Source organism: Canis aureus, chromosome X, assembly GCF_053574225.1.
Source record: "Canis aureus isolate CA01 chromosome X, VMU_Caureus_v.1.0, whole genome shotgun sequence".
NCBI lineage: Eukaryota > Metazoa > Chordata > Mammalia > Carnivora > Canidae > Canis > Canis aureus.
This window is the reverse complement of record NC_135649.1, coordinates 120,183,509-120,204,465: the sequence shown is the minus strand read 5'-3', so window position 1 is coordinate 120,204,465 and position 20,957 is coordinate 120,183,509. Positions and strand designations below refer to the sequence as shown.

The following is a 20,957-nucleotide window of genomic DNA, read 5'->3' as shown; positions in this document are numbered from 1 at the left end:
CGCGAGGTGGACCCGTGCCAACTGGACGGGACCCACGTGGTGGATCCGTGCCAACTGGACGGGACCCGCGTGGTGGACCCATGCCAACTGGACGGGACCCGCGTGGTGGACCCATGCCAACTGGACGGGACCCGTGAGGTGGACCCGTGCCAACTGGACGGGACCCGCGTGGTGGATCCGTGCCAACTGGACGGGACCCGCGTGGTGGACCCATGCCAACTGGACGGGACCCACGTGGTGGACCCATGCCATCTGGACGGGACCTGCATGGTGGACCCATGCCAACTGTACCCAAGCCGCCAGAGGGGCGGCGGGGTGAGAGGATGGGTGAGACAGATGAAGGGGACTCAGAAGTACAAGCTCCACTTATGAAATGAGTCTCGGGATAGAGAGGACAGCACGGGTAACAGAGTGAGTATGGCTGTGATAACTGTGCAGGGTCACCCAGGCCACCTGGCTGGGTCCCGTGAGGTGCATCTATGCTAACTGGTCAAGCCCTGTAGGTGGACACACACCAACTGGATGAGCCCCCATGGTGGACCAACGCCAACTGGACGGGACCCGCGAGGTGGACCTATGCCAACTGGATGTATTGTAGGGTCATTTAAATGGATAAAAATGTAAAAATCACTATGACATACACCTGAAAGATCAGTTCACTGAAAATGCAAACGTGGTGACACATGCTGGTGAGACCTGATGCACGTCTCCAAAGGCAAGCGTTTCCAGATCTGGGAAGCCACAGGGGGCTGAGTGCAGGTGCCCGAAGGAAGGCAGAAGGGCCGTGTCCGGAGGCGTACTCAGGGCCCCCGCCTCACTCTTGGTGGTGGCACCCACACGGGCACTCGGCGAAGCCAGGAGGTGACGGACGGGGGCTGCGCACACACGGCTGGCAAGACACACACCTCTCCCGTTCCGGCTGGTTTAGGAGGTAGACCAGCCCCTCTAATCTCAGCAGTAAGGGCCTCATGCAGTGCGTGAAGCCACAGAGACGCTGCACAGTCTAAACCGAACGTGTACAGTTGGGCCCGATAACAAGACCGCTTCCTGTGCGTGTGGCAACATCGCCGAGTCTGCAGACGGCAGGAGGCACGGCGCTGTCGCTCGGGAGCGTGGCTGTTCTGGTGTCACCTGTGTGTGCATCTGTCCCACGGCAGGTAAAGGGACACCTGGGCCGTACAGCACACCCGCCACCTCTGTGCCAAGCCCAAGACCCGAGGGCAAAGGGCAGCGAGTTCCCTTGCAAGCGAAGGCCTCCTATGGGTGGCACTACAGCCCACGCCCGAAGGGCTCTGCAGGCGGTGCCTCCTGTTCCAGTCTGCGCCACAGCTCCCCTGGCTTTGCTCCCGGGCTTGCTCATGGATTACCAACAGTTCTCTGGCCAGGGGCTCCGCGGATGGCACCACTCACGCATCCCTCTCCTGGGGCTCCCTGCACTTGCTGGGGGATGCCTGGTTCTTCGTGCTCAGACCTGAGCTGGACAGCTGCCCTCACCGCCTCTCCCGTGGACTCTGGGAATCGGCACCGACTGGCCCATGTAGCCCCAGCCCTCCTTTCAGCCATCAGCGTGGGTGACACCTGCTGAGGCACAACTCGCGAGAGCCGAGCATCAGGTGCCATTTCATCTTTGGCACTTGAACGACCTGGGACCTCTGCTTCTCTGGCACAGGCTGGATGTTCCTGCGGCACTGGAAAATGTGCAGAACAAACAGGTCCCCGGCGCCCCACCCCTGCAGGCACTTGAGACGGCTCCCATGTGACCTCTGTGTTAGGGAAATACCTGTTTTGGTTTGGTTTTCTTTTGCTGGCACAAAAGATGGTGAGGCTTTAAGGAAACATTTCCGGGGTCACTCAAGTGTAGAGAAGCCATGGTTTGGATAGCCAGCTGAGTGACTCGGGGTTTTCTAGAACCCACGCTGCACCTGTATATATTGTTCCTGAAGGTGGCAGACAATGGAGGGAGGGCTGGTTCCTCCCCATGAGCAGCAGCAGGAAGGTGCCCTCAAGCCTTCCGTGGCCAAGGGTCTCTGGTAACAAAAGCTCCTTTTATGTGCACCCCTCCACGGGGGTCAGAGCAAGGGCTCTGCGAGATGGGGAAGGACGGACAGGCCATAGAGCACATTTTTACTTTCCTCCCTGGTACTCAGAGTAAGCCTCTAGGACTCCAAATGTCCAACAGGAGGAAACGACAGGCACTAAGTGAGAGCAAGAAACTAGTGTCGGGTCTAAAGAGCAAAGTCAAGCGTGGGAGTCAAGCGTGGGAAGCAGCAGAGGCCGGGCGGTCGATGGAGGTGGCATTCGGGGACTCTTGGTAAGCCAACTGGACGACAAGGAAGAAAGGGGCGTGAAAGAAACACTAATCCCAAAGACAGAAACGTAGCGATGGCCTTTAAAACGCTTTAAACAGTGTTTATTTAAAGCCTCGTGTCAAGGCTTTTAATTTAAAAGACACTGAGCTGTGGGATTATGCATCTGCAGGAGACTGTGCAGACCACTTTTCTTCACAATGTAGATAAAATCATCCCAAATCCTCAGTGAATAAGCGAGGATCTAAACAAGTAATTAAAGTCCTCAGATCCAACGATGACTGCGCCAGCTCATGACAGCATGCTTAGAAATTAAAGGGACAGCGTTTTGAAAGGAAGAAGTTCCAAAGATGAGCACAAAAGAACCCCAGCAAGCTATCAGGGGCATGTGGTCCCCCTGTCCACAAGCGAGGCAGCGAGCTCAAAGCTCTGCAACTTGCTTCTGTGTCACTTCACACAAGAACATCACTGTCACGTTATAGGCCATATAAGGCACGACAGTCCGTAGGTGTTAGGAAAGCATTCCTCGTGAAGGAGAGCCTCCCTTCTTGCTGGAAGAGGGGAACCCATGCTGCAGTGGGGGAGCCGCTGCAGGTGAGCTGATGGGATGCAGGTGAACTGATGGCATACAGGTGAGCTGATGGGATGCAGGTGAGCTGATGGGATGCAGGTGAGTTGATCGGGTAAGTGGTGACACGGGGGTGTCAGACGGGAGATGAGCCCCCGGTCAAGTGGGTACAGTGGCCACAAGGTGGGTGTCATCATGGGTACCAGGCTGCCCTCCCAGGTGGGGAAATGAGACGCATTTAGGTTTAAGTTCATCGACGTGCTGCAGAAGGGCATCCCTGTACCCACAGGAAGGCTAGGCACGGCGGCCTCTCAGGCCCGGGTCCTACAATGCTGTTTTCTTGTCATTGAGGATGTAGTAAAATGCTTGCCGAGTCCATCCCTGCTCCCAGAGGACCGTGCCAGTTTGCATTTTACCCCATGAGGGGTAGGGGTGAGGGTGTTTTCCCACATCTCCTGTGCAGGAAGCTGTGCTCCTGCAAACAGGCAAACAGGCACCTAATTCCAGAGCAGTTGCTCTGCCTCAGAGCAGACAAGCACGCGCGATAAGACCTGCTTTCTCTGCTCATTCCGGTTTCCGCTCCCAAGCCAGACCTGGAATGAGGTATTCGGAGAAAGAACGGGCATCAGGAGTCTAAAAGAAGAGCAGTCAATTCCCAGCTGGGCCACTGTGTAGCTGCCAGTCCTGGGTTGAGATTTCAACGTTCCTGACTTGTGGTTTGTTCCCCGGGCAGCAGTGGCACGTAGGCAGCACTGGCCTGCAGGGCTGGCTGTGACGAGATGCTGGCTGTAGGCGGCCACAGGAGCTCTGAAGGCGGGAACCTGGTTTGCGACCCTGCCCTGCCGCTTGCAAGCCACTGAAATCTGCCAGCAGGTGCTCAGCCCCTGGCGGGGCCTTGGATGACAGATCTGCAGAATGGGGACAGTAGCACGGATACCACACGCCTCCTGGCTGGCGTGACATGTCGGTGAAGAGGAACAGTCTGTGCTGAGCTGTGAGTGCAGCGCCTGGCCAGGGGCAAGTCCTGCACCATCTTATGGAACCCTCGGCGGAGGGGGAGAAGGGAGGGTGCGAAGACGCCTCCCTCGCGCCTGCTCTGTGGAAGGACTCGTAAGTACTAAGCATCCCTGACCTAGGAGACCTCAAGATCTGCCTGTCTCCGTACAGCAGTGCTCCAGTAAGGGCGAGACCCTGTTTAATATGACAAGTCATAGGGCCCTGCCAGACATATTTCACTTAGAAACAAAGACCAAACACCCATCACCTGCTTGGAATGTATTCACAAAAGTACGATACCTGCCAGGCATGTGGAAACAGCTTCACGACACTTGTTAACTCACTGCCCGGCCCCGTACAAGAACATGATCCCTCATTTCCAAATCCTTAATCCATAAACATCTGCAACCTGAAAAGTCTCTGATTCAGTGGCAACATCTGACCTGCACCGGCATGAGGAGGGCTTAATGCAGATTATTTGTTATTCCTTGTGTGAATTTTCATACTCTTGTCTGTAGGAATCCCCGTGGGTTTACACATGGGTGCTGCCCCAGACCCCACCCTACCTACTATATAGGTCCCATGCCACACGTGTTATAAAACATTTTAAGTTTAAATTGATGATGTAAAAATCTCAATACAACTAGCTCCATACGGTTTGGAAGAGAGACTCTGAACCCACCGCAGTGCTTGCTCGCCAGGCAGGCTACAGCTTGTGCACCTTGCACACCACGACAGACCAATTTAATGCTTCCTTCCAGAACTTAACGTCATCTCCAAAAGAGTCGTACTTTTATTATCTGCGATTACAAAAAAAAAAAAAAAGGGGTGGGGTGGGGTGGGGTGATCAAAAGCCAGAGTCTGTGTGACAGGTCAGTTTCTTGAAGACACAAACACATTTTCACATTGGAGAGCTCATCTTGAGTGAAAATCAAATTGTCAGAACCGGGCAGATCAGAAGACGATGCTGGAGCTGTCTGGCAGCTTTCTCTCACAAATACAGCAGTGTTTTGGGGTGGAGTGAGCACTCCGTATTTTAACTGTAAAATAGCTTTAATAATAAATACCCAGCGTTGAATACAGTTTGATAAAACTGGTGGTGTCGTTTTTCTAAGCTGATTTTTTTTTTTTTTGACAGAGAGCACGGAAGCAGGGAGAGTGGCAGGCAGAGGAAGACGGAGAAGCAGACTCCCCGCCGAGCAGAGAGCCTGACGTGGGGCTCCATCCCAGCCACCCAGGCACCCCAGGTAACATCAGCACACACCCGACTCCCGTGCGGGTTCTTGATAGAACACACATGGCAGGGTCCCACTGCAGTTTCTGACTCTGCAGATCTCGGGTGGGACCAGGAATTTGCATTTCTGATGCTGCTCCTCTGGGGACCACACTTTGAGAATCAGAAACCAGTAGTAGACTGTATTAGGTGAAAGGAATCAACAAAGAAGAAATCAACAAAACTGTTTGGCAGCTACCAGGCACCTACCACATGCTATCAGAACAGCTTAGGGGCGCCTGGGGGGCTCAGTCGGCAAATCATCTGCCTTCAGCTCACGTCACGATCCTAGGGTCCTGGGATCGAGCCTCGCTAGGGCTCCCTGCTCAGGAAGGAGCCTGCTCCCTTTGCAATCTGCCCCCCACTTCCGGCTCATGCTCTCTCTCAAATAAATAAATGAAATCTTAAAAAAGCAAACAAACAACAAAAAAACCCACTTATCTGATGTGCTTACCAAAGCCCTGTGTTTTATAAAATCAGTAATTTGAAAAATGGATCAACTTTCAGAAAACCTTAATCTGAATAATGACATGTATAGATGTATGAATAGAAATTAAGGGGGAAAAAATCACCTATGACATAGATTCCAACGTCGATGTTTCTATTTCCTTTCTTTAACCCCAGATGAGATGCATGTTAATATGTTTTTCGTGGAGGAAACGTTTTTGAAGGTAAGTAATTCTGAATATGCCCCATTGTTTCTGAAGTTAATGGCCGCAGCAAACGACTTCTGTTAACTGGAGTTGTCGGTTAACTGGAGTCAACTGGGTGCCCCGGGGAGGAGATGAGGGGGCCAGGGGACACCCTGCACAGCAGGGTCACACCCGGCAAGGGCACACCTCCTCTGCAAAAACACCTCACACACTACGCTTTGTTTTAAGGAATAAAAACACAGGCGGGTTAATGGAACACGTTAACGGAACCCACGTTAATAAAACACACTGAAAGAATCAGTTAATTGGTTCATTCTTCTCTCAACTGGAAATTAAGAAAATACTTTCTAGCACTGAGACCAGAGAATCAAAGTCGTAGTTGCCATCGGTGGCCTTGTTTCGAGAACGAATACTCCACCCCTCGCATTTGGTATCTGCACACTCCTGTGTGGGGTTTGATTCCCCCTAGTGAAAGCACTTCCGGCCCTATGAAGGACATCACTGAAAAACATGAGTTCTTTTCCAAAAATGGACTATTGGGTCAGTGGCACAGCTATCTGAAACACTGAGCTCTGAATGTCATGGGCCTGGAAACCGGTGATTCACGGGAGACCTCACAGGAGACCGGAGCCGAGCCGTCGGAAAGCGCTAGATCTGATATCTAGGTCGCCTTGGGCTCTTCTTGACTTCTTAAGGCAGCCAAGCTTGCTTAATAATTGCTAGAACCCTAAAGGCAAAAGCTGTTGTGTAAGGTCACTGCAGGCAACAGCCGCTAAACGCTGTTCTTTCCACTCGCTCCCGGCACACAGCAGAGCCCAGATCCCGCTGGCGGAGCTATTATGTGGCTCCGAGTGGCTTCGGGGCATGCTCCTGCTGGGGCAGGTTGGCTCAGAGTGTCCGTGACCAGCCAGGGCCCCAGCAAGTGCCCCACCGGGCGTAGTAGGAAGGTGCTACACGACACCGGGACCCCGACAGAGGGAGGCTGAGCATCCTTGCTCCACCTCTGGACCAGGACCCAGCACGGGGAAGCATGAGCATGCAACCCAGGGGCAGAGGTCTGTATCCTAAGGACACGAGATGCCAACACGTAGAGCCACCTGGTGAGCTGGGAAGGGTGGAAACGGTGCTGGCTTGGCCCCACACATTCCAGTCCCATCAGAGGAAACCGTCAGTGACCAGTGAGAAGCCGAGGAGCGCGGGCCCTGTGTGGATGCTGCCGGCCGGCCACCCAGCAACCCGTAAGCACACCTGTATCACACCCCAGGCAGGCGCTGGGGCCCCAGGCGCTCGCCGCATGGTCCGCCGCCCGGCCCGAACACCTCTTCACACAGGCACACCTGCGTCCTCCGAGCCTTGCTGTGGCTGTGGCCGCTCGGAATGGAGTATCCCCCGGCACCTCCACAGCAAACAACCCTGGGTGAGGACGACAGGGTGCCTAGGAGGAACTGCAACAGTCAGGAAGCCTTACAGAGTCCTGGCACTACGGTGGGCACGGGCATGAACACGGCTGCATTTGGGTTCAACTCTCTGGCCCCAAGCTCCACGCCCGGGACTAACCCAGTCCACATCGTTTCCCTCATCTGATGCGGATCACGAGGATTCTGCTGCCCTCAGGAGGGTGGTTCGTGGGAAACGCTTCAAAGCCGGAGTGAAGCTGTGTGCCAACAAAAACCAGACGTAGTATGTCCCAAGGAAAGGAAGTCCCTGCCCTGCAAAGAGCTTTGTAAAAATCTAGTGCCGTGGAGGGGGGCACTTGACAGGATGAGCACTGGGTGTTATTCTGTATGTTGGTAAATTGAACACCAATAAAAAATAAATTTATTATTAAAAAAAAAAAAATCTAGTGCCGTGGAAAGCCACAAACAGAAACCTTGTCCTTTCAGGATTGCTATAAATCTTTATCCAGATCTCCTTCCATTAACAAACAGCAGACGCGATAAACCACAACAAAAAATAAAGCTACCTTTAATTGTACTGTTAGCCCACTTTGCTTAAGTACCGGTGATGCAAAAATATCATCTGCTCACTGCTCTTCAATGCAATACAAATTATTTCATTTATGCCTTGGATACGGGAAACAACCAACCTGTCATGATATAAGCTAGAACCCAAACCAACATAAAATTGATTTCATTCCCCCAAAGTTAAACTTTAGGCCAAGTTTCAAATGACTGCTCTCAGAGACTCTTCTGAAACAGATATTTATGAATTAGAAACGTCTTGTATTACAGAAGTCACACTATGACATGCACCATGGAGCAGAGCTGAGATGAACGATCTTAAGAAGCAGACCCTGGGGTGCCAGGGCAGCTCAGTCAGTTAAGCATCTGCCTTTGGCTTAGGTCATGACTCTAAGGTCCTGAGATCGAGTCCTGTATCGGACTTCCTGCTCAGCAAAGAGTCTGTTTCTCCCTCTCCCTCTACCTGCTGCTCCCCTGCTTGTGCACAATCTCTCTGTCAAATGAATAAAACCTTAAAAAAAAAAAAAAAAAAGCAGACATTGACGATCTTGGGTACACGGCAATGGCACAAGGTACAAATATGGTAGATTCGATCAAATGAACATTGTGTACCTACTGTGTGATAGGCCCTGAGAAAAACCCAATAATTAAAGCTTATACAGGCGTTGCTGGAAGTGACATAAATCTCTGATCAGAATCAAACAGCCCAGGCATGTTTGTTGATAAAAATAAACACAGAAACAGCCAAATACATACAAGAATATGGGACACTTTTGCAAAGACTATGATTGAGAAATTGCCCACATATCAATCTACTTATCAGCATGTACCGAAATATCACCATCCCCTAACCCCAATGACTGCATGGCAAGAAAGGTCCCTTTGGACAGTCAGGCAGAGAGGGAGGGTGTGTGAGGACATGGACTGCTGGCAGTACGGGTAGGAGAAAAAAGATAATAAGATGGTGAGCACATACGAGGAAAGGAAGGCCAGGCACGTGTTCTCCAGCAAACAGTGCAGGTTCCAGTCCACCACTGGCACTCAGGTGCTTTCTCCCACATGTCCACAGACACCCCACAAGCTCTATACCCATGGCATAAGGATGCTCGCATTGTCTCTGTGGTAGCTACTTAACCTTTACAAACAAAGTTGTATGGAAAAGGTACGCTTCCTTATGTTCAGGGACGTAAACAACGGAAATGAATAAATGACGAGCATGAAATGATGAGTCACGGGGATATTCGCTTCGAACTGGAAGCTTGCTTGCTCCAGCAGGCTGAGAGAGAAGTATTTAAGCATTTGATATATAGCTTCCCGTGGTGGTAAACTATCAGTTTTCAACTGTAGAGGAGTGATAATAAATGTGGCTGCTCAAAATAAGGACCAGTAATAGCTATTTGAGTCGTCCTTTGTAAAGTCAAGCTTCTCATTAGCAGTTGACGTGATTCGCTGGCATTATCAATCATTTCAGTTAGTACGAATGGGTGTCACTCTAAGGATTGTTTTTTCTGGTAATCCATACTCAATTTTGAAAACTAGGTTTTTTTTTTTTTTTTTTAATTAAAATAAATATTTTAAAGAAAGTGTGTGAGTGGAGAGAGCGCCAGACAGAGGGAAGCAGGCTCCCATTGAGCACGGAGTCTGACATAGGGCTCAAGTTCACAACCCGGAGATCATGACCTGGCCCAAAACCGAGAGTTGGCTACTTATCCAACTGAGGCACCCCGGTGCCCCCAAAAAGTCATTTAAAAGATGAACTGGTTCAAAAAATGTTGCTAGATCACACCTCTATGTAATGGAAATATACCCGTATAATGGGGGCAAAAAATGGACATTTTAGTGCTTAGGGCCACAGAGCTAAACATAAAATCAAAACTATCAAACTTGGAGAAGCAAACATGGGGCATCTTTGCAATGTTAGGTTCTATGAAGTTTTCATACCAGAACACAAGACGCAAGAGCCATAGGAGAACACACATATAAAGGGGCGTCCGTTAAAGTTAAAAGAAACCATCAGTAAGAAAACAAAAGGCAAGTCATAACACAGGAAAAAACACAACACACACGACCTGCATCTAGAATATATAAAGAACCTAACATCACAAGTCAATGATGACACAAAAACCTCCACTATCTACAACCTAATCCCCAGAACCTATAATTATCGTACCTCACAAGGCAAAAGGAACTTTGCAGCGTGCTCCCGTGTCTGGGGATGGGGCGATGGTCCTTGATGATGCAGCAGGCACAAAGTCATCACATGGGTCTTTACGGGGGGGAGGGGGGTCAGAGTTAGAGGAGGGGTGAGCACAGACACACACGCTGGGAGTGAGATGACGGCAAGGCAAGGAAGGTCCTCAGAGGCAAGGAAAGGGATCCCATCCCGCACCAGAGCCTCCAGAAGGAACGCAGCCCTGTCAGCACCTTGATTTTCGCCCACCAAGACGGATGTCGTACTTGTGGCCTCCACAACAGTACGGCAATCAATTCGTGCTATTTTGAGCCACGAGCCATGAGGCCATTTGCGAGAATTTGTGACAGCATCAATAAGAACGTAATACACAACCCAGCACAGAAACCGCTTCGGTAAACAGTCTGGTGGTTTCCTGCAAAGTTAAGTGTAGGCTGACCGTATAAGCAGAAGCAATAAAAACAAAAATACAACCTATCAGTCCACACAAGACATGAATGAGTTTCAAGCCAACTAGGGTCAGTGAAAGAAGTGGGAACCATTCTGTAGTTTGAGAAGCAGACTGCCGCCTACATTGGGATGGAACAGAAAGAGGGAGGCTCTTTGGAGGGGCACGAGACTTTTGGGAGTTACGGAAACATCCCTGCTTTGAGTGTGGACACGGCGTCACACTACGGGGGATCCACCTGGACATTTTAAACCATCCTTGATGGGGATCCCTGGGTGGCGCAGCGGTTTGGCGCCTGCCTTTGGCCCAGGGCGCGATCCTGGAGACCCAGGATCGAATCCCACATCAGGCTCCCGGTGCATGGAGCCTGCTTCTCCCTCTGCCTATGTCTCTGCCTCTCTCTCTGTATGACTATCATAAATAAAATAAAAATTAAAAAAAAAAAAAACCATCCTTGAAGCTAAGCATGATGACAGTTTCCTGGGACTTGACTTTTCTATGTAAAATGTCATTTCTATGCCGTTGTAGAGGAAATTTGCCGATTCCATCCAAATTGTATAGTGATGTCCTCAAAACAGGGGCAGTCTTACACAAAACTGAGCCCTTCCAGGGTTGGAGACGATCTGAAGCGAAAATCCTACAAGACTTTAAAACACTGCCCTTCCCATGGGTCTCTGAGCTGCCTTAAAAGCAGGGCCGTGGGAGGTCAGGACAGATGCATTAAGACAATGGCCACTGAGATCTAGTGTTTGCGGGACAAGGTCAGGAAGGGGGTGCGGAGCACAGCGTGGTGCTATGCTTGCTGTCCCTGGGTCAGCCCAGGGGTATGAGGACGAGAATGTGGACACACAACATGGTTCTCTGCCCACCAAAAACCAAGCTGTCTTTCAGAAATCCTGATGTTTGTAACCAAGGACAAAAGACGTAGCAGTGTTGCCTCATACCATCAGCCTAGGAAGAAATAAAGGCTTTTTCAGGGTTTCAGGTGTGAGGGGAGCTTTCCCTAGGGACACCCCAGGTGCTCCTGGACACCTGCCAGCTCAAGGACAGGTGTCCCCAGACAGGCAAAAAGTGGATATTTACTGAGCCCCAGGAAACCGCCAGATTGGGGACAAATATTTTCTAAAACAGGAGGAAATTCAGGGAAATAACTGTGGAATTTGAAAGCGGTAAAAAAGTGCCATCCGAGTTAAACATCTCCCAAACTCAGCCTGGGACTCAGTTTACAAAGCGTTGCCTGCTCTTGATGTTTACTGGTATGTTACTGATACACAGATGCTATTAGGCCAGTTTAAAATCAAGAAAATTTAATGAGCGAATGAATGGATAAAATAAATAAGATGAGATTTTTGAGTCTGGATGGCTTCTTTCAGGTCTGGGGGTCATCTGGGATTGACACACACTGGCATCCCGTGCACAGTCTCTTCCACACGCGGCCCCTGTACAGACCCGGAGTTGTGGGCACCGGGACTCTGGCCGTGTGTGTCCAGGTGTGGAACCCAGACCGCAGCACCCGCACGACCTGGGCACTGGAGGGAAATGCAAATTCTCGGATCCATGCAGCCCCTCCCAACAGGAGGGCCCGGGACGCGGGCTACGTGGGTCGTAACGAGCCCTCAGGACGTATCTGACGCCTGCACAAGTGTGGGAACCACAGAGCTAACGCGTCATCCGTGTTCACGGCCAGGACATGATGGAAAGTAATTGGGAGAAGAGGGGCAACCGGTGCTGGCACTTCTCACGGGGTGACAGGCACTGGAACCTGCACGACCATCCGCCGTATGTGCTAGGGGCACGCCAGAGCCGGCTGCCACACGGGCAGCCACACCATACGGGAGGCAGGGAGAGGGCCCCTTGGTCTCTCTGCTGCTCCCTGGGGCTCCCGGGCGCCACCCACACCTGCGTGTCCTAGGAACGGCACCCGGGTTCTCATGGGCGCTGGCGAGGTGCCTCTGAATTGCGGACACCGTCCCTTTGCAAACCCAGGCTCCAGGTCTCACACGTGCCGTGCTTCATCCACTCTCGTTGCAAAGACGGTTCTAGACGCTGGGAGCAGCAACACCGGGCCGTGGCACTCCCTGAATCTGGACACTTGGGCACGGAGCGCTGCAGGAGCCGAGTGCCACAGGGACGTTATCCTCTGCTTTTCCTACAGGGAACCTGTGCCTGAAAAGGCCCACCGTTATCCTTCACCTGCCCCGTGACAGGCTTACCTGGACAGCTAGGAGAGGAGCCTCAGCCGTCCGGGGGGTGCACTAACCGAGGCAACAGCGTCGAGGCATCCGTTACGGAGAAGCTAAGGTGACGGTCCGTGCCATTTTCATGTCGGTAGAGTCGCGTGAGAAACAGATGACAAAGTGTCAGAGCCTGAAGGCTCTTGCGGTGTTGGACAGGAGTGAGGTGGGCGTTGGGGGCGCCGTGTGGGGCCTGCCTGGGTGGCAAGGGGAGGTACCACTGCCCGCTAGGGAAGCATTGCTCTGGCATCCAGACACGGGGCAAGCTTGCTCAACGCCAGGGGCATCGTGTCCGCGTGGCCCACATGGGGACGGCTGCACCATCCTCAGGGTGCGAAGCTACCTGTGCCAGAGGTGCAGAAGCTGCAGACATGGGTTCGCACGCCGCCTTGGCCCCTTCGTGGCAGTGTCACGCTGTCAGAGGAAAAGCCCGTTGGCAACGGCTTCCTCAACGGGGCAATGGGGAGGAGGCTCCCTGTCCCCTGAGGTGGTCTGAGGACGAACTATACCAGGAAGAAATCGGCCAGAGGAGAGCATGTGCTTTCCGTAAGGGGAGGGTGGAAGTCAAGGCGAAGGCGCTTTTCCTAATGGGCTCCCAGGAGGATGCACGTAAGAACATCAGGAGAGCAGCCCGTCACGAAGAGCCAAGGGCAACAGGCAGGGAAGAGGACTGTCGGGGGCACCGTCGCCGGCCTCGTCTCTAGGAGGGCACGCCCCTGCTTCCCGATGTCTTCCACTGAGCTCCGTGGCTGGCGGGCACAGGGCGGCAGAAACCCTGACTGCATGCAACCTGGGGGGTCGTCTGCCCGCCCCCCACCGTCCTGGCTAAAAGCAGGTGCCAGTCCTCTCTGGCCTCTCACTGTGGGGCAGGCGGGCTGGCAGGGGGAACCGAAGAGAAGAGCGAGGCGCCGTGGCTCCCGGGCTGCCGGCCTGCTCCATCCGTGAAGCCGGGAGGCTCGGCGCACAGACAGGACCCACAGACAGGTGTGAGCGGGGAGGCGGGCGTGTGCGAGGCACCGGGGCGGCTGCAGGTTCCAGGCTGGCAGCAGAAGCACGGCACGCAGGCCACGGGGAGGGCGCCGAGTGCGGTGCGCCGTGTCGTGGTTTCCGTGCCACGGCCCGCGGCCACGGGATGGTGCTGAGAGCCCGGGCGTGCAGGCGGAGAATCAAGGGAGCTACGCGGCCAGTAAGTCAAGCTGCCCAAAGGAGCCGCACGCGAAGCCAACACGGCGCTTTTACATTCATTCGTACAAAGAGAATGAAGAGGAACGAGCCCGGAAGGCTGGAACTCCGGCATGCACTACACACAGGCGTCCTGTTCTCCGGCTTCTTAAAAGCGGACTTTTAGGGGCTCAGCGGGTTAAGCGTCTGCCTGCAGCTCATGATCCCGGGGCCCCACATTGGGCTCCCTGCTCACCAAGCAGCCTGCCTCTCCCTCTCCGTCTGCCCCATCCCATTTTCATTTTCTCTCTAAAATAACTAAAATGTATACTTTTAAAAATGCGTACTTTTAGCAGATCACATGTGGAATAAAAGGCTTTTCAGACGAGTTTTTTCTTCATGCCACAAATTGACAGACGCTCGCTGTCCTACATTCCCCACGTGCGTTTTTCAAAGCGGAATCTCAGACGGTGCAGACGCTGATTACAGCGTGCTCCCCTCTTTCCTGGGACAGCACGCTGATGTGCCCCTGCTTCCAAACGGGGGCTCCACCAGCAAGAGCCCCGGGCTGCAGCCTCTGCCCCCCGCCTGCAGCCATCCCCGACCACGGACGAGGCTCCGCCTGCACCTGGGATGACTTAGGAAGCCTGCCCACGCAGCAGGATCACGTTCTGATCCTGCACTTGCAAACCAACCCCTATTTAGGACGTGTAAGGTAAGAGAGGCATTCTCTCAGCTTGCCATGCATGCCCCCTTACCCTGCAGCCTGCATAAAACCCAACCACTTTCTCCTCCCAGACTTCTCCCCAGCTCAAACTACTGCTAGAGTCCTTACAACGGTGCATATATGTGCCTTCTCCATCAACAGGTTTTGGATTTGAACGGAGCTTACCACACCAAGAAAAGTTCTCACTTGGAGGCGGTGTGTAACCCAACAATCATACATACCATTTTTTGCTTTGGAGAGTATCATCACGCGTGGTTTAGGAATACTTAAATGTGGGCAGCCCGGGTGGCTCAGCGGTTTACTGCCACCTTCAGCCCAGGGTGTGATCCTGGAGACCCGGGATCGACTCCCACATCAGGCTCCCTTCATGGAGCCTGCTTCTCCCTCTGCCTGGGTCTCTGCCTCTCTCTCTCTCTCTCTCTCTCGTCTCTCACGAATAAATAAAATCTTCAAAAAAAAGAAAAAGGAATACTTAAACGTGCAATACTGCTTATACACGAATGTTTGTTTCTTGGTTCATTATCCAATGACCAACTCAAACATTCCTTTGACAATCTTTGTAAATTATGCTCAATAGGGATGTTATAACACTATTTTCATGCCTTCAAGTAATGGTTCACAAACGGGGTGATTGTACTCACCGGGGGACATAAAAGACAAGATAAATGTGTTTCTGTTTGCAAATCTTTTTTCTTATCTGATTTAAAAGACAACTGCTTAGGCGATAATTATAAATCTCTATTTATGAGCACATAATGTACAAAGATGTAATCCTAATGACGGTAACAGCCAAAGGAGGGGGGGCTGAATGTAGCCATATCCTTGCAAAGTTTCCGTATACTTTTTAAATTATGTTGGCATTAATGCAAACTAGACGGTCACGTGTTCAGATGTTAACTGTGATCTTCAGAGTAACCACCAAGAAAATAACTAAAAACACATCGTAAAAGACACGCGAAGGGAATTAAAGTCGTGCACTAGAATATATCCAGTTAACGTGAGAAAAGGCAGTCTCGGGAAAATAAAGGAATGACAAGGAAATAACTTATATGGAAATCATGCCATACAGGAATCGTATTTGATCAAGAATGGCATTTCATGTAAATGGCTAAGACCCCCAGTTAAAAAGTAAAGACTGCCACAATGGGCTTTAAGAAAAGAAAAAGAGGGACGCCTGGGTGGCTCAGCGGTTTGGCGCCTTCGGCCCAGGGCGTGATCCTGGGGACCTGGGATCGAGTCCCACGTCAGGCTCCCTGCATAGAGCCTGCTTCTCCCTCTGCCTGTATCTCTGCCTCTCTGTGTCTCTCATGAATAAATAAATAAAATCTTTAAAAAAAAAAAAAAAAGAAAAACAACGTGACCCAGCCAGACCCAACGTGACTGGCGCCTAGAAAACACAATTAGATTGAAGGGTGCAGAAGGTTTAAAGGATGGCCAAGGTATCCAGTGCCAACAGTAAGAGAAGAGGCAGACACAAGACAGACTCAAGACAAATATCTCTACTGCAAACAACACAGAGAAGTCTAATAGGAACATTTTATAGAGAGATCATTCCGGATTCCAAAGATGCAGGAATTATAAACCTGTATGCACTCAACAACAGAGCCCCAATTACATAAACCAGAAACTGAAAAAAATTAGAGGGAGAAACAGATAATTCACCAGTGGTGGTCGGAGATTTGGATATCACAGCTCTAATAATGGATAGAACTAGATTAAAAAGTAGTAAGGAAATGGAAGCCCAGATTTAATACCATTAACTACTTAAAACACTGCCAACCAGGGGCGCCTGGGTGGCTCACTCGGTGAGATGAGCGTCTGCCTTCATCTCAGGTCATGAACCCAGCATCTTGGGATCACACCCTGCATCACCCTTGGCCTCTCCCCCTGCGTGTGCGCTCTCTCTTTCTCTCTCTCTCCCAAAATCTTAAAACAAAACAAAACGCAACAAAAAAACAGCACCAACCAGCTGGACTTAGCAGACACCTACGGAACATTCCACCCAACTGTAAGCTGACACACCTTCTCCAGGAAAAGGCGGTGTCCTAGGTCATGACCCCATAAATTGGCAAAGGCTGGACTGAAATCATACAGCGTATCTCCCTAATCGGCGATGTGATGAAATTAGAAGTCAATCATAGAAAAAGGTGGGGGAAATTCATAAGCACATGGAAAGTCAACGATGCACCTGTATGTTCAAGGCTCAAAGAAGAAATTAAAAGGGAACCTCGGAGACACTGTGGGATGAATGAGTGAAAACGAAAATACAACAGCCCCAAACCTACGGGGTGCAAGGAGAGCAGCGCTTGGAGGGAAGTGGATGGCTACACACGCCTATGTTAATGCAGAATGGTCGGAGATGTGGAGCGTGCCGATGGATCTGCAGAAGAGGAAGGGGCTGTGAGCCAAGGAACGGGCAGCGGTACGTGGCTGGGTAAGGGAAGGACATCGGTTCTCTCCCCTAGAGCCTCCAGAAAGGAATGCCACCCTGTACACACCTTGATTCTAGCCTGAGGAGACTGACAAGGGATTTGTGACCTCCACAACCACACGGTCCTAATACTCACGTGGTCTTATACCACTTGGTTTGTGGCCCAGCGGTCAGTCCGGCAGCAAGAACCCAACACAGTAAGAAACTTTCTTGAGCGTCTATGCTCCTTTTTTCCTAATGGGACTACTGTACAACTTTTTTTTTTTTTTTTTTTTTTAAGATTTACTTATTTGAGAGAAAGAGCGAGCACACAGGCAGGGGGAGGAGCAAGAGAGAGATTCTCAAGCAGACACCGTCCAGCACGGGAGCCGGTCTCAGAGCTCAAATCCTCAACCCACAGATGATGACCTGAGCCAAAATGAATATTCGACTCTCGACCAACTGAGCCACCCGGGCACCCCCCGTACAAGGACTCTTAAGCACACCAAACACACAACGTAAGAATGATCCTTTCTGAACATCTCACCCACAAGGACTTGAACCACAGAAGGTCAACGGCGGCTACCGACAGTTCACAGAAGTCCGTGCAACAGCTTCCCCGAGGCTGCCCACCAGCCATTACGCAGCACCACGGCCTGGGCCCTTCTTACCACTACATCATGATCACACATGTATAAACCTTATTAATCCCTGGTCCTTTTTTCTCATTTCCCACTGTCACATCCTGACACTTCCATTGAGTGAATGTCAATAATTTAAGTTCTTCTTGAATTTTAAGAGACAAATATATGACCGCGGTGTTGTAGATGGATGTGTCTTTCTCATGTCCTCGATGGATACACCCTGTTAAGAATTAGCTTCCCACCGCCCCGGGCTTTATGGCTTAATGGTGAATCTATATATTTTTATGCCTTTTGAATAAATGAAAACCAGCAGATGTCCTCCACATAATGCAAACTTTAAAGACGTCCTTCCCCCAACGCAAAGAACAGCTTCCATTCTTTTCAGCATCTACCTTCTAGCAGCCTATCCTGCCACTCCTCTGTGAAGGAAGCCCCTCCAGAGGGCCTGTTGGAACAGGACGTCAGCAGCGTAAGCACTGATATGGAGATAATGCCAAAAATACTTAGGGCGATGCAAATTATTCCAAAATCTAGGAATCGTGTTGAGCTGAAATCAGGGATATATAGTACCAACTGCTTCTCCTTCTATTTTTTTTTTAAAGGTTTTACTCATTTATTTGAGAGAGAGGGAGAGCACAAGGAGGCAGAGCGGCATGCAGAGGGAGAGGGAGAAGTGAAAGCGGACAAACTTCCACGGTAGTCCCGTGGGCGCGGCACTCAGCCAGCAGCCCTAAGCGTTCACTGTCCACCGCCCTGGTGCAGCCTGCCCCCTGGTCCAGTGGGAAGTGGTCCAGATGGCTTGGGATCACAGAACCTGGCTGCGCTGGTCTACTAGGGCTGCCACAGCAAAGGAACACACACTGGCCGGCTTCAACAGACACTTATCCGTCCCGATTCTGGGGGCTGGGAGTCTGAGACCAGACAGGGCTGAGGCTGCTTCCTCCTGAGGCCTCTCTCCTGGGCGGGTAGACGCCGTGTGCTCCGGTGTCAGTGCATGTCTGTGTCCTCATCTCCTCTTCCCATAAGGACAGCAGCCCTATGGGGTGAAGGCCCATGCAACTGACCTCATTTTACTCTAATCCCTGCTTTAAAGACCCCACTTCCAAACACAGCCCCATTCTGAGGTCCTGGGGTGAGCGTTTCAACACGTGCATTTTGTAGGAGACACAATTCAGTCCACCCCACGGCGTTATAGATCTTCACGTGTTTGGTATTTGTGTCAAAGGCAAAGGCAACCAACCACTTAAAATTATCCTTGTCTATCTTGTTTTTCAGGGGAAGAGACAAAGAGAATAGTGAAGAATCAAGAATCAAGATCCTGGGCAATCCCGGTGGCTCAGCAGTTTAGTGCTGCCTTCAGCCCAGGGCGTGATCTTGGAGACCTGGGATCGAGTCCCACATCAGGCTCCCTGCATGGAGCCTGCTTCTCCCTCTGCCTGTGTTTCTGCCTCTGTGTCTCATGAATGAATAAATAAAACCTTAAAAAAAAAAAAAAGAATCCAGATCCTTTTTAAAAGAATAGGCTTAGAGACTATAAACTGGTTTACGCACCTCAGGTTTTAGTGAACCGTACTCAGGATTTCTGCAGAGACCCAAAGAGCAGTAAGTTGCAGGTCCCTCCCTCCATGCAGAGTATACCGCTGGTGCTCACAAGGAGTGTTGTGCGAGCCATCTGGACCAAAGGGGACAAGCTTGGTATCTGATTTCCAGCTGCACAGTGGCAGCTGCTGAGAGGCCACCTCGGTGGGAACCCTAGAGGCTCCTTGGGCACAGAATGAAGGCTGGCTGCATGTTCATTTTCGGACTCACATTACTACATGCCTCATAAGCTGTGACTCTAACTCAACGTAAACGGAAGACCCAGCGTTCCATCTGATGTCATCTTCACAGCCCTCCCCAGGATCTGCGTAAGCCTGGCAAGTATAGTGAGAATGTAGAATTCTTGTTGAGTTCAACAATTATTGGATTTAGGTGGAAAGACATCTTACGTAGATGCTAAAAAAAAAAAAGCAAAATCTAATCAGCTGAGTGGGAATGGAAAATACCTGTTAGAGGACCAGTTCTCCCTAATGCCCAGGTAGCTCATCCCGTGCCCAAAATATTAAGTGACATTCAGAAGAAGGAAGATCACTGAATAAATTCTTGCGTGCTATTGAATTACTTCTATTCTTTAAGTGAACTTGGCCTGTTGGAGCAATGGTGCTGTAAACACACTCTTAAATGCATACTCAGATTACTAATCTTCACTCACAATTTAAGATGACGTTATCTGAACGCAACGGGAGCAAGTCACGTGAACTTCACATTCATCATTTTCATCAAGTTCACCTATTAGGCTAAAGTGATGATCGGCTCTCCCAAAAGGTTCCATTTGTTAATTCGGACAGGAGCAGCGCCGGCCAAAGAAATAAAACCTACTGGCTTTCTAAGTGTGCTTTGCTGACCATAAAGGTGTTGACGCTGATAAAAGAAACTGTAAATAGAATCAAGCAGTATCATGGCATCTGGACGGTGATGCTTTACATCTACTACATTTGTACCCAGAATAAGCCAAAATTAAATGTTTAAGCAACACGTACGTTTTGAACCGCTAACGTTAATAGTAACAGATCTTTAAAGCCAGGTGTACTGTGGCCATGTGTCCCTTGGCGCTAGCAGGGGCCTGTGATGGCCTGTGTCCGTCAGCTACATAGGAGCGGAGGCTGAGAACGGATGGGCATCCACCACCGGTGGGGAGAAATCACCACCTCGAGGCAGAGCTGTGGTCCTGGCACTCCAAGCTGATCCCGGAATGGAGTCGCCCACATTCAGTAAGGCTCGTGGACGGGGGCCTCTGGATTAAGTCAGCCCCTCATGTATGAGGCGGGTTTTGTCAACGTGAATCTGAGTACCCACTTCCCACCTAGAACATGTCTACCCCCGGAAATGCATTCCCATCACCCACGTACCACACACCCAACTTGTTTTAGGGCCTTCATGTACGGGCTAGTGTCAGCGCACACAAGTGATGCTGAGGACAATATCCAGACAGCTATCAGATGAATGAGCGAGGCCCATGGTGATTATTCTGTGAAGAATCGAGAATCCGTGCAATAGATTATAAGTTCCCAGCTCAAGCTCCCTTCATCTCTTTTTTGTAACTGGCAACTGTATATTAAGTTTAATTGCATTTAAATGCAGGTGTACTATGAGTTCCTGCAGGTGAAATGACAAGGTGAACACGGTTCCTATGTGGGAAGGTAGGAAAGAAGAGTCCTTGGCCCTTGGCAGTCCTGGCAGCCAGGGCTTTGAACATAATTAGAGAAGGCGAGTATATACGAGAGAGGTGCCAGGATGTAATTAGTTACAGCCCAACATTTCATTAACAACAGTTAACAACACTGAA

The 20,957-nt window shown here is 50.8% G+C and overlaps 1 protein-coding gene and 1 long non-coding RNA gene across 6 annotated transcripts in view; one reads left to right on the top strand and one right to left on the bottom strand.

Annotated features, from left to right (window-relative positions):
- PUDP (pseudouridine 5'-phosphatase) overlaps window positions 1–20,957 on the bottom strand; it is a 148,449-nt gene that overhangs the window by 115,368 nt on the left and 12,124 nt on the right. The window lies entirely within an intron of this gene.
- On the top strand, window positions 66–19,043 carry LOC144309119 (uncharacterized). 4 transcript variants are annotated; one of them, XR_013375228.1, is made up of 6 exons: window positions 77–2,976; window positions 3,608–3,984; window positions 5,009–5,117; window positions 5,768–5,814; window positions 12,552–12,697; window positions 18,848–19,043. It is a non-coding gene; the product is annotated as an uncharacterized LOC144309119 (long non-coding RNA). The 4 variants fall into 4 exon arrangements; XR_013375227.1 differs by having other exon boundaries at window positions 85–2,900; XR_013375226.1 differs by having other exon boundaries at window positions 66–3,984; window positions 12,552–12,703.